This window comes from Boleophthalmus pectinirostris, unplaced genomic scaffold (assembly GCF_026225935.1).
Source record: "Boleophthalmus pectinirostris isolate CB_2022bp ecotype Guang Dong unplaced genomic scaffold, ASM2622593v1 HiC_scaffold_16, whole genome shotgun sequence".
In the NCBI taxonomy this organism is placed as follows: Eukaryota; Metazoa; Chordata; class Actinopteri; order Gobiiformes; family Gobiidae; genus Boleophthalmus; species Boleophthalmus pectinirostris.
In genome coordinates, this window is record NW_026571095.1 from 34,795,015 (window position 1) to 34,808,138 (window position 13,124).

Sequence of the window (13,124 nt, forward strand, 5' to 3'; positions counted from 1 at the left end):
AAGAAGGACCAGGGAAGGACCAAAGAAGGACCAGAGAAGGACCAAAGAAGGACCAAAGAAGGACCAGAGAAGACCAAAGAAGGACCAAAGAAGGACCAGAGAAGACCAGAAAGGACCAAAGGAAGACCAAAGAAGGACCAGAGAAGGACCAAAGAAGAAAGGACCAGAGAAGGACCAGAGGAAGGACCAGACCAGAGAAGGACCAGGGAAGGACCAGAGAAGAACCAGAGAAGGACCAGGGAAGGACCAGGGAAGGACCAGAGAAGAACCAGAGAAGGACCAGGGAAGGACCGGGGATGGACCAGGGAAGTTACCAGAGAAGGACCAAAGAAGGACCAGAGAAGGACCAGGGAAGGACCAGAGAAGGACCAGGGAAGGACCAGGGAAGGACCAGGGAAGGACCAGGGAAGGACCAGAGAAGGACCAGAGAAGGACCAGGAAGGACCAGAGAAGGACCAGAGAAGGACCAGGGAAGGACCAAAGAAGGACCAGAGAAGGACCAGGAGAAGGACCAAAGAAGGACCAGAGAAGGACCAGGGAAGGACCAGGAAAGGACCAGAGAAGGACCAGGGAAGGACCAAAGAAGGACCAGGGAAGGACCAGGGAAGGACCAGAGAAGGACCAGGGAAGGACCAGGGAAGGACCAGAGAAGGACCAAAGAAGGACCAGAGAAGGACCAGAGAAGGACCAAAAAAGGACCAGAGAAGGACCAGGGAAGGACCAAAGAAGGACCAGGGAAGGACCAGAGAAGGACCAAAGAAGGACCAGAGAAGGACCAGAAAGAAGGACCAAGAAGGACCAGGGAAGGACCAGGGAAGGACCAGGGAAGGACCAAAGAAGGACCAAAGAAGGACCAGGGAAGGACCAGAGAAGGACCAGAGAAGGACCAAAGAAGGACCAGAAGAAGGAACCAGAGAAGGACCAGAGAAGGACCAGAGAAGACCAGAGGAAGGACCAGAGAAGGACCAGAAGACCAGAGACCAGGGAAGGGACCAGAGAAGGACCAGGGAGGACCAGAGAAGGGACCAGAAAAGGACCAGGGACCAGGGAAGGACCAGGGAAGGACCAAAGAAGGACCCAGGGAAGGACCAGGGAAGGACCAAAGAAGGACCGGGGAAGGACCAGAGAAGGACCGGGGAAGGACCAGAGAAGGACCGGGGAAGGACCAGAGAAGGACCAGGGAAGGACCGGGGAAGGACCAGAGAAGACCAAGGGACCAGAGAAGGACCGGGGAAGGACCAGAGAAGGACCGGGGAAGGACCAGAGAAGGACCGGGGAAAGACCAGAGAAGGACCAGGGAAAGACCAGAGAAGGACCAGGGAAGGACCAGGGAAGGACTTTAGAGTTTGATCCTCCATCACCTTCACTCCTTCATTCCGGAATTTTTGGTGCCCTGTCAGCCCCTGTCAGCCCCTGTCAGCCCCTGTCAGCCCCTGTCAGCCCCTGTCAGCCCCTGTCAGCCCTGTCAGCCCCTGTCAGCCCCTGTCAGCCCCTGTCCACCTGGCTGCTCCTGTCACACGTGGCTTCACCTGTCACAGACTTTGTTCGGTCAATAAAGAGTCTCTTATCTGAGGCACAAACAAAACACTCGACACAAACACTCAGCTGCCCACGGACACAAACACAGCCAAGAGACAAAGCTTTTACTATGAATCATCTTTGGTCTTTTGAAGTAGTAGTAGTAGTAGTAGTAGTAGTAAGAGCAGTAGTAGCAGCAGTGGAAGTCGTAATAGTAGTAGTAGGAGTAGGTGTAATAGTAGTAGCAGCAGTAACAGTAGTAGTAACAGTATTAGTAGTAGTAGCAATAGTAATAGTAGTATCAGTAGTAGTAATAGTAGTAGTTGAAGTTGCAGTAGTAGTAGTTGTAGTTATAGTAGTAATACTAATAGTAGGAGTAAGAGTAGTAATAATAGTAATAGTAGTAGCATCAGAAGTAAAAGTAATGGCAGTAATAGGAGTTATAGCAGTAGTAATAGTAGATGTAACAGTAGTTGTAGTAGTAGTTAAAATTGCAGTAGTTGTAGTAGTAGTAGTAGTAGTAGTAGTAATAGTAGTAGTAGTAATAGTAGTGGCAACAGAAGTAGTAGTAGTAGTAGTAGTAGTAGTTGTAGTAGTAGTAGTAGTAGTAATAGTAATAGTAGTAGTAGTAGCAGTAGTAGTAGTTGTTATAATAGTAATACTAATAGTAGGAGTAAGAGTAGTAATAATAGTAATAGTAGTAGCATCAGAAGTAATAGTAATGGCAGTAATAGTAGTTACAGTAGTAGTAGCAGTAGAAGTAGTAGATGTAACAGTAGTTGTAGTAGTAGTTAAAATTGCAGTAGTTGTTGTAGTTAGTGTTGTTGTAGTAGTAGTAGTAGCAGTTATAGTAGTACTAACAGTATGATTAGTAGTAGTAGTAGTAAAAGTAGTTATAGTAGTAGCAGTAACAGTAGTAGTAGTAGTGGTAGTAGTAGTGGTTGTAGTTACACTAATTTTGTTGTAGTAGTAGTACTTGTGGTCATAGTAGTATTAATCGTAGTAATAGTTGTAGTCGTAGTAGTAGTAGTAATAGTAGTTGCAGTAACACTAGTAGTGGTTGTAATCACAGGAGTTTTGTTGTAGTAGTTGTACCTGTAGTAGTAGTAATAGTTGTAGTAGTAGTTAAAGTAGTAATAGTAATGTAGAAGCAGTAGTAGTAGTTGTAATAGTAGTACTAACAGCATCAGTAGTAGTAGTAGTAGTAGTTGTAGTGGTGGTAGTAGTAGTGGTTGTGATCACAGTAGTTTTGTTGTAATAGTAGTACTTGTAGTAGTAGTAATAGTTGCTGTAGTAGTTATAGTAGTAATAGTAATGTAGAAGCAGTAGTAGTAGTTGTTGTAGTAGTAGTTGAAATAGTAGTACTACTAGCAGTAATAGTAGTACTAACAGTATCAATAGCAGTAGTAGCAATAGTAGTAGTAGTAGTAATAGTAGTTGCAGTAACACTAGTAGTGGTGGTAGTAGTAGTGGTTGTAGTCACAGTAGTTTTGTTGTAGTAGTAGTACTTGTAGTAGTAGTAATAGTTGTAGTGGTAGTAGTTATAGTAGTAATAGTAATGTAGTAGCAGCAGTAGTAGTTGTAATAGTAGTACTAACAGTATCAGTAGTAGTAGTAGTAGTAATAGTAAAAGTTGTAGTAAAACACATTGAAGTGAGTGAAGCTGTTATTACGAAATGATGTCGTCTTTTTATCTTTTACGCAGAGGAAAATTAAAGTTCCTAATTTACACAAAACTGACTTTTGTGAGGTTGAACATGTGTGAATGAAACAAAACACAGCTCCAGGTTTGTTTTTGAGGCGATAAATACTTTATAACACGACTTAAAGCTCACAAGTAAACGTAAAGTGCGATACAGGAGCTTTGAAACACCTCGTGCCATAATCTGTGGAATGTCCTTGTGTGTTTTGTCCTGCGCAGGGACCCGTAGTCTGTGGTCAGGGCAGGTCAGACAGGAGCCTTGACATTCTGCTCAGTCTATTCCTGAACCTGAGACGATCAAGTTGCACCAAGCACTACTCCCAGGTACTACAGCAACTACTGCTGCTACTGCTGAGTAATGCTGTGTACTGCTGCTGTGTACTAGGGATGTGACAATAACCAAAATATCGTGATATCGTATCGTCAAAAGTCTCAAAATAATAACGAGAGATGTCACAATAAATCGAATCACAAGTTCCTTTGATTAAATGCATTGTTTTATAGTAGCAGCAGCTGATAAACTTTGAGAACTACATATCCCATGATTCATTTCAGCGCAGACGATCTCAAAATAATATCAAGAGCCCTCACAATATATCGAATTACTAGTTCCTTTGCTTAAATGTATTGTTTTATAGGAGCAGCAGCTAATAAACATAACGAACTACATATCCCATGATCCATTTCAGCACAAATAGTTTCAAAATAATATCGAGAGCCATCACAATGACGAGTTTCTTTGTTTAAATGCATTGTTTGAGAGTAACAGCAGCTAATAACCTTTGAGAATTACAATTCCCATGGTCCATTTCAGCGCAGACGGTCTCAAAATAATATCGAGGTGTCACAATAAATCGAATGACGAGTTCCTTTGCTTAAATGTATTGTATTATAGTAACAGCAGCTAATAAACTTTGAGAACTACAATTCCCATGGTCCATTTCAGCACAAACAGTCTCAAAATAATATCGAGGTGTCACAATATATCGTATTACGAGTTCATCTGTGAGTCGGTGCGGTGGCTGTCGTCCGTCGTACTAACAGCAGAGGGCGCTAATACGATAATCATAAACACTCCTCGTCCTCAGTTTCCACCGTAGACCGATTTGTGAGGGAAAAGTCCAGGGCCGTTTTTTGGTACCAGTTCCGACCCTGCAGGGAACTACATATCCCATGATCCTTTTCAGCGCAGACAGTGTCAAAATAATATTGAGAGCTGTCACAATATATCGAATTACGAGTTCCTTTGCTACTATACTATACTATACTACTACTAATACTACTACTGTGATGAACTTGTATCTAAGAACAGATGACAAGTATTTGTTTCTGCTTTGTGCATCAGAGTAAATCACCTTCTAACAAACTGAACTTGGATGAATGTTTATTTTATGATTTTTTAACTGTTCATAGTTGAAAAATTGGATTTTCATTGAAGCAAGTTGTTATTTTTGACCAGTTGTTGGTTTGTGTGAAAAAAAGAAACAATTTAAAAGGAGTTCAAAAGCTACAGATAGGCAAAAGAGACATTATTTTTATATTTATATATGTATAAATATAATATCTATATATGATACATTTTATATTGCTCACTATTTCGTTGTTGTTCTCCTTTAAATTTTCGTCTTTCTTACCTTAATAGTTGTGGATAAATTCTTCATGTTATAATATTTGTGGACCTTGTTGGTTAATTTGGTGATGGGGGCAGATTTATGAACCTAGAGAATATGACACACACATTTACACACACATTTACACACACACACACTTTACACACACATTTACACACACATTTACACACACATTTTGACACAGAAAATCATTAACCGGGAGTGACGTTTACCCTCCATCGCGGTACTTCCGGCCGTTGCGAAAAAGCTTGATTAAACCTTTCTATCTTCACAGAGACCAAACCAGACCAAGTTACAGGTCAGATCTGTGGAGAGGCGACGCCGCTCACAGTCAGAACACTTGTTTTTCTAGGTATTTTTGAGCGTTAAAAACCACCTGTAATTAAGGTGGTGTCCACACAACAACATTTTTTGGTCGAAACTGTGAAGCAAATTACACACACGGGTCAATAACAAAGATTAAACATGGGAAATTAAACGGTTGGATTTTGAGACCAAGTTATTCTAATAATTCTCATCCAAATCTTATGGCTAAAAATGAAAACTTATGTTTAACCTTTGCAAAACAAAGCGGATATATTTCTGGGATACATCTAAAATAGGCTAAATTACCTTAAAGCAGGCGTATCCAATCTTTTTTCATCAAGGGCCACATATCTAAACACAGACAAAGCAGAGGGCCGATCGAGGGCCGTAGACTGATGCTCAATACAGTGAATAATTGAAATATGTGCAGGTTTAACACGTTAGAATGAACCATCAGTTTTTATTCACGCTAAGATCCTTAAAACCACAAACTAAATATTAAATATTCGCTTTATCAAGGTCGATTTTCAAAAAACTTGCAGTAAAATGCTCATTTTTAATTGATACAAGGTAATTTGGGCCAATTCACCTGGAAGCCTGAGGGCCAAGAAGTGATGAGATCTGCATTATTAAATATTATTGTTATTGTTCACAGCACCACATACAGGTGTGGCAGGTGTATTACATTGTTTTCACTCAGTGCTCCGCTGTCGACTGGACGTGAATATTTACTGATCCAACACGTGTGTGGATGAGAATTTTTTTCAACCCTCAAAAAAAATAAATAAAATAAATAAATAAAATAAATAAATAAATAAAAAATTCAAGAGTGTTGTCCTGTGGCCTAAGGCAAATGTAAAGTAGAGCTGTTTAATGTCATACTGTGGAACATTACGACATCTTCATAGAAACAAGCAGATATACTGTAAATATTATGAATGCCACATGGTTGTAACTTAGAAAATTAGTTTTGAAATTGAAAGGTGAGAGGAAACAAAGACATAAATTTAACTAATAGTTATTTCCTCATTTGCCTGTTGATCCAATGCTAATGCTAATGCTAATGCTAATGCTAATTGCAGCTAAGTCCCGGTTGATCTCCCGCTGGCAGGATATAAACGTTTGCTCTTCTGTAGGACACAAGTGTGGAAATGGAACCTATGAGTTATTCTAATAATAAAAAAACAAAAACAAAAACTTATGTATCTAAAATCGACTAAATTATGTTAAAATAAAAAAAAAAAAAAATGGGGTGATGAGATATTAAATAAATAAATCCAAGAGTGTTGTCGTGTGGACGTAGCCTAAGACTAAATCAGGACTACATCAAGTCTAAACCAGGTCTAAACCAGGACTAAATGTAACGCAAAATGTTTTAGGGCTAGGGGCAGACTACGGCCACAAAAGCAGCATCAGAAGAAATGTTCTTTGAGGAGCCTGAGTGTGAATGAAGACACGTAACACATGGATATGGAGTTGGGTGGAGTATATTGAAAATAAATTGACAGAACAACAATAACAAAAAAATAAATAAAAAAACGAAAACAGTCCAGTTATTTAGTGTTTTGATCTAGGCTAATCTAAGTTCAGGTTGGGTAAGCTCGCCATCATGCATTTCCTTGTTGAGTTGAGTGTTTCTGCAGAGCTGGAGTTGAATCAGTCCATTGAAAAAAACCTGACCTATAAAAGGCCAGAAAACACAAATGAATATCATTTAAATAAAACATTAACAAGTCTTAAATAACCAAAAATAAATTAAATGTATGCATAACCATGCAAGCATAAATGAATCAATACATTCATAGTATTAATTAATTAATTCAGAATACACATTAATAACACAATAAATTAAATGTAGTCATTTACCAATGACCCAACAATTCAAAAGGATTATCAATTAATTACAATATTCAATAAGTAATTAAGTTTATCATTAAATTATTAAAATTAAATTAAATGATTAATTAAGCTGGTTAATAAATCAAGTAAATTCAAATAAGTTTATCCCAATTAAGTTAGTTATTATATTAATAAGTAAAATAAATTCAATAAGTGATCATAATAAAGTTAATAAATTAAATTCACTAAGTGATCAAAATTAAGTTAAAGTAATTTCACTGAGTGATCAAAATTAAGTGCACTTAAATCAACAGTTATCAAAACAATGCCCAAGCAGAGGCCGATATACTCAAATATTGCGCAATATGTTCAAAATAAAGTGCGTGGCTACGCACAAATTCAATTGATGAACTCCACCGGAGTTTTAAAATGAACAGGGAAAAAACAAGCTAAAACTGCACAAATTAATCAAAGGCACGAAAAACAAAGTTAGCGCCTATATTAATAAATTTGTTACCTTCGGTTCGGTTTTCATAATAATGCATAAGGAAAAACGGGTACCTTCGAATTTCCCGTTGCGATTTCCTCTCCATACACGGCCAGGTGAGTATAACCTATATGGCGGCTCTACGAGGATTGGAGACGTGGGATTAGCGGCATTATTGAACGGGGTTATTGAATCGGCAGCATTTTAATGGTAAGGCAAAACACTCACCCAATTGTGGATGTTAAAGGATTCCTGGTTTAAAAGTTTACTGCAATAGTTTGCCGACGCCCAGACCCGCCACAGCCACAGCGGAGCGGAGGAGGAGGAAGTGATACTGTGACCCCGCAACTTAAAGTGGGGAGATCGGGGTGAAGCGGAAATGACCCGCAACAATAAGAGTCTCAAATGCGGGTTATATAAACTAAAACTAAACCAGGACAACATTAGGTGTAAACCAGGAAGAAACCACGACTACGTCTGGTCTACACCAGGACTAAACTAAGATTAAACCAGGACTAAACTAAGATTAAACCAGGACTAAACTAAGACTAAACTGCTACTACATCAGGTCTAAACCAGGACTAAACCAGGACTACATCTGGTCTAAACCAGGACAAAACTAAAATTAAACCAGGACTAAACTAAGACTAAACCAGGACTAAACTAAGACTAAACCAGGACTACATCAGGTCTAAACCAGGACTAAACTAAGACTAAACCAGGACCACATCTGGTCTAAAACAGGACTAAACTAAGACTAAACCAGGACTACATCTGGTCTAAACCAGGACTAAACTAAGACTAAACCAGGACCACATCTGGTCTAAACCAGGACTAAACTAAGATTAAAGCAGGACTAAACTAAGACTAAACCAGGACCACATCTGGTCTAAAACAGGACTAAACTAAGACTAAACCAGGACCACATCTGGTCTAAAACAGGACTAAACTAAGACTAAACCAGGACTTAAACAGGACTATCACAATTTTTGACTAATAAAGAAAAAAAAAAATGCAGCGACAGAATTCCCTCAGATTATGACAGACACAAGAACACACAAAGCTACACAAGCTTTTTTAAAGATTTTATTAATACCAAACATCCAAACCGGTTTAGAATTTTAAAAGTTTGGTCACTCTAATTCAGCTAATAGTTATGTCCTCATTTACCTGTTGATCCAGTTGATAAGTCGGGTCCCTGTTGATAAGTCCCTGTTGATCTCCCGCTGGCAGGATCTGAACTTCTGCTCTTCTGTAGGACACAAGTGTGGAAATGGAACCTATTAACTTGTGCTAATTCCCCATTGACATGAATACGAGCTCTGCAGCGGTTTTAGGAGCGCCGGACTTCCCGTAGAGTTTTTAGCGTGGGGCTCTTTGAAGAACCGGACCCTGGGACGTCCATTGTGATGCACCAGGTGGAGGGATGGAGGGTGGGGTGGGGGGGGGGTCGTACCTGGGTTTAACGGCCCGGGGAAAAGGCCTCAAACTGGGACAAATGTGCTGCTGTGAGGGTCATGGGGACACAGCGTTGAATTTAACAGTCGTTAGTGAAAAAAGTCGCAGGTACAGAAGGCGTTAAGTGTGAAAAGCAGGTAAGTTCACAGGTAGGTTATAAAAAAAATGGACTCTCGTGAGGGTGACCAGATTTTTCCCAAAAAAATTGTAAAACGAGTTTGTAATTTTTGTGTATCTGGCACTAATGTGAGTCAGTACAGTCACGTTTTCTTTGTGTTTTGGTCATTTTTTGGTCTCAGATTGGTCAAAAATAGCGACACCTGGGACATTTCTCGTATAAAACCGGGACAAATCACTGGTTTTTGGATAAATCTGCTGGGACAGAGGACACAGGATCAAAACTGGGACTGTCCCGGGTAAATAGAGACGTCCAGACCTCTTCCAAAACAGACCTGGAGTTGTGTTTTGTTTCATGTTTGAGTAATGTTTTATTATTAGTCTGTCTAAATCCGTGTATCGTATGTTCATTTGTTTTTCAAAATAAAACTAAACATAAGAAAATTTTAAAAACAACTATTTTCTTCATTATTTGTCTCCAAATCCAAAATGAAAAAACTGATAATGATTCGGTTTTTTAGTTTTCGATTTTGTGTTTAAATGGAAAATGGAAAAAATGGATAATGACTGTTTCCCGTTTATGTGACTTAAACTGTGATGCTGGACTGAACCAGGACTAAAACAGGACTAAAACAGGACTAAAGTGAGTGTTGGGACGGCCCGAAGGTTTGCCCACGTAGACTGTCAGATGATCAGGACTGAGGCCAGAATTGAGACCAGGACCAGACCAAGATAGAGACCAGGACTGAGACTGGGACCACACCAAGGACTGAGACTGGGACCAGACCAGAACTGAGACCAGAACTGAAACCGGGACCAGAGCAGGACTGAGACTGGTTTAGTCCTGGTTTAAACCTGGTTCAGTCCTGGTTCAATCCTGGTTTAGTCCTGGTTTGGTTCTGATTTGGTTCTGATTTGGTCCTGGTTTAGACCTGGTTCAGCCCTGGTTCAGTCCAGCATTGCACTTTAAGTCACGTAAATGTTTTTTCCATTTTTCATTTAAACAAAAAATCGAAAACTGAAAAAAAAAAATTGTTTTTTTTTTCACTTTGGTTTTGGAGATAAATAATGAAGAAAAGAGTTGTTTTTTTCATTTTCTTAATTTTGCTTTTATTTTGAAAACAAAATGAACGAATGATACACGAATCTGTCTACATCTCCAAAGCTCAAAATGCTCAGTTCCACCTTGTGACGTCATGTAGTGGTAGTTTTATTTATTTATTTTTCAGTGGGGCAGTTTTCATTAATAAACATTACAATAATAATTGAATAATGTACCTGAATTAGACACAGGGAGGGCATCTGACACACGGGAACATTTCAGAACATGTTTTTACAGAACTAAACTACAGAATTAACAGTTTTTATGCAAAATAAAACAGGAAATTTTGTTATTTGTGGAGGAAATTATACTGCGAATATAAACTAGACAAACTTTTACTTATAATATTGCCTTTAATAATACCTGTAGCCTAAAATTGCATAGGAGGCATTAATCAATAAATGTAAACACTGACTAACGTGCTAATTATAGATGTGAAAGGCTATTTTAAAGAGTGAATAACATTTTCACTTTAAACCGCCTACTTAAAAACTGGAATCTCTAAATTTCCCATTAATTAACTCATTTATTTGGACATTGTACTGACTTATATCAATACATGAATGAAAACCAGATGTCCCCATTGACCCGGGACAGTCCCAGGTTTGAGTCTGTGTCCTCTGTCCCAGCAGATTTATCCAAAAAACAGTGATTTGTCTCATTTTTTATACAAGAAATGTCCCAAATGTCTCTATTTTTGACCTATTTGACACCTGCCAACAGTAAAGAGAGCCATATATTGACATTTGTTTAGGTAAAATACAGAAAAGCTGCTTAAAAATGATCAAAACACAAAGAAAATGCAACTATACTCAATTTTATTATCACCAAACCATCACAACCATCATTTTTTTATTTTATTTTGAAAATCTGGTCACTTCAATTGAAAACTAGTTCATAATTCTAACCAAAAGTACCACATTTGATTAGTTTAACTGTGAAATATTAGATGCTTAATAAATGTACCACTGCTCAGAGCTGTTTCAGGTCACGCGGTGTGGTTTTCTGTATGTCACCTGTCCCAGTGGATTTATCCAAAAAGCAGTGATTTGTCTCATTTTTTTATACAAGAAATGTCCCAAATGTCCCGATTTTTGACCAATTTGACACCTGCCAACAGTAAAGAGAGGCATATATTGACATTTGTTTAGGTAAAATACTGTAAAAATGACCAAAACATAAAGAAAATGTGACTATACTGACTCATGACTTAATTTTATTTTCACTGAACTATCACAACCCATCATTTTTTCATTTTATTTTGAAAATCTGGTCACCCAAATGAAAACTGTGCCCCATTTTATTAGTTTAAATGTAAAATATTAGCTGCTTAATAAATGTCCCACTGCCCAGAGCTGTGTCAAATCCCCTGTCCCAGCAGATTTATCCAAAAAAAGCGATTTGTCTCATTTTTTTTTATACAAGAAATGTTCCAAATGTCCAGATTTTTGACCAATTTGACATCTGCCAACAGTAAAGAGAGCCATATATTGACAATTGTTGAGGCAAAATACATAAAACCTGCTTAAAAATGACCAAAACACAAAGAAAATGCAACTATACTCAATTACATTATCACCAATCTATCACAACCCATAATTTTTTCATTTTATTTTGAAAATCTGGTCATTTTAAGGAAAACTGGTTATATATAATTCTTGAAAGTACCTCATTTGATTAGTTTAACTGTAAAATATGATATGCTTACTAAATATCCCACTGGCCAGAGCTGTTTCAGGTCCCTTGTCCCAGCAGATTTATCCAAAAAACAGTGACTTGGCTCATTGTTATACAAGAAATGTCACAAATGTCCCAATTTTTGACCAGTTTGACACCTGCCAACAGTAAAGAGAGACAAATATTGACATTTGTTTAGGTAAAATACAGAAAAGCTGCTAATAAATGACCAAAATTTAACTATACTGACTCATGACTCAATTTTATTTTCACTGAACTATCACAACCCATCATTTTTTTTATTTTATTTTGAAAATCTGGTCACCCAAATTAAAACTGTGCCACATTTGATTAGTTTAACTGTAAAATATTAGCTGCTTAATAAATGTCCCACTGCCCAGAGCTGTTTCAGGTCACGTGGCGCGGTTTCCTTCGCTCCTCCTTCAGCTCAAAACCACGAGAGGAAAAAAATAAAAAATAACAGGTAAAAGCCTCGACGTTTTCACTCACAAACCGGACAGACGTGCGTAAAAGTCGCGTCTTCTCACCGAAAAACGCGCGATTCGTGAATATTTACGCACTCCTGTTTGCAAAAGAGTGAAATCCGGTGATGTTATGGACGGGCGAGGAACACGCCCACGTGGTGCCCTGGAGGAGGGGCCACGTGCTGAGGTGCTGCTGTGGAGGTGGTGCCGTAAAATGCTCGAGCGCGTCGTAAAACCAGCTGCTCCCCCTCCTCCCCGCATTGAGTATTTCTTTATTTTTACTTATTTAGACGTTTTGAAAAGGCGAAAAAATATTAATTATTGCTCAGTTAAGGTTTATGTTACAGTGGAAATAGATAAAATATTGTGAATGTGTTTTTAATTAAGAACTAAACTGTAGGCTTAAAGCACGTGTGCGCTATTAAATCATATTTACATGGATTTTTCAGCATTTTTTTTGCGTTATTTAGTGGTATTCTTAAAAAAACAAATATTTATTAACAAGAAAGAGAGTGTTTAAGCATGTATACTGCGCGTTTGTTCGATTGCTTTGCAGATTAATCGTAAAATAAAGCCACAAATGATTGAAATGTATTAATCAGAGGCATTTCTTGTGCACGGTAAAGGGCGGGGAGGGGGGGTTAGGTGATGATGTCGTAAAGCGGATAGGAGCGGGGGGGGTGAGGGTGAGGAGGAGAGAGCTGGAGGAAGGAGGGGGGTAAGAGAGGACGGGGGGGAGAGCCAGGGGTGAGTATCCGAGGAGGGAGGGAGGGAGGGAGGCGGCTGTAGCGAGCGAGTCAGA

General features: G+C 38.8%; 1 long non-coding RNA gene across 1 annotated transcript; it reads right to left on the bottom strand.

Moving 5' to 3' along the window:
• Window positions 1–6,524: 6,524 nt before the first annotated feature.
• On the bottom strand, window positions 6,525–7,883 carry LOC129408302 (uncharacterized). Its single transcript, XR_008631869.1, has 3 exons — window positions 7,712–7,883; window positions 7,558–7,623; window positions 6,525–6,837 (listed from the first exon to the last, which is right to left on the bottom strand). It is a non-coding gene; the product is annotated as an uncharacterized LOC129408302 (long non-coding RNA).
• Window positions 7,884–13,124: the final 5,241 nt, after the last annotated feature.